This window comes from Hirundo rustica, chromosome 3 (genome assembly GCF_015227805.2).
Source record: "Hirundo rustica isolate bHirRus1 chromosome 3, bHirRus1.pri.v3, whole genome shotgun sequence".
In the NCBI taxonomy this organism is placed as follows: domain Eukaryota; kingdom Metazoa; phylum Chordata; class Aves; order Passeriformes; family Hirundinidae; genus Hirundo; species Hirundo rustica.
The window spans coordinates 43,522,346-43,523,229 of record NC_053452.1 but is presented as its reverse complement, the minus strand read 5'-3'; positions in this window follow the sequence as shown (position 1 = coordinate 43,523,229).

The window sequence follows — 884 nt, the reverse complement described above, 5'->3', positions numbered from 1 at the left end:
TCTCTTTGCTTAATTGGTTTTGCTGTCCATCCCAGCCCTGGGCAACCTGGTCTGACCTATTGAATTTCCTTCCCAATTTTATTATCCTCTGATCTCATGATAATCAAAAAGACTGACTACCCGGAGCTCTGGTTGATTTAGTGTCATTAAGCAATTACATTTAGTCATTGGAGCTGTGGTCACTCTCAGTGTACAGTTCTAGCTTGTGACAAATTTTAATTACCGCTGTCACTTTCTGAGACCCTTCTTGGACTGAGCTGAGCCTTGTTGCTTTGCATTCACTCCAGGTTAAGAGTAAGCCCTCGACTTCTTGCAGCTCAGCTTGGCTTCTGACAGGAAGCTTTATCAAGCTTTATCAAATAGCTCCCTTTCCATTAGCTCAATGATGGAAGGTTATTTTGTTTTGGTTTTTTTTAAATGATACATACTAAAGATATAAATTTTTATGTAAGTGGTAAAAGAGTCTTCACGCGTACATGTAGGTAGTAGAACTCAATACTTTCATATGATTATCTGCTTTAATCTATAGATAGAGGGTGGGCAGAGGGAGACTGGAATATGGCTTGCCACTTTCCTGGGTCCATCTGCCTCATAGCAAGGTCCAAAGGATGAAGTTTGTCTGGAACAAAAGACTCCATGTGGCTCAGATGAGGGAGGTGACCAGGGCTTGCTAAACTTCATCCTTTGGACTGGAGATGACCCTCGTCTCATCCTGAAAAAGCATCTTGGAGGGCTTTGATGTTGTGCAAGCACTGCTCAGAAGTAAGTGCCATGTTATTAACACTGTTCTAGTCGCAGATGCAAACCACCGTGACATATAGGCTGCCATGAAGCAAGTTAACTCTATCCAAGCTGGGTCCTGTGCACCACTGGGCCACTTCTGT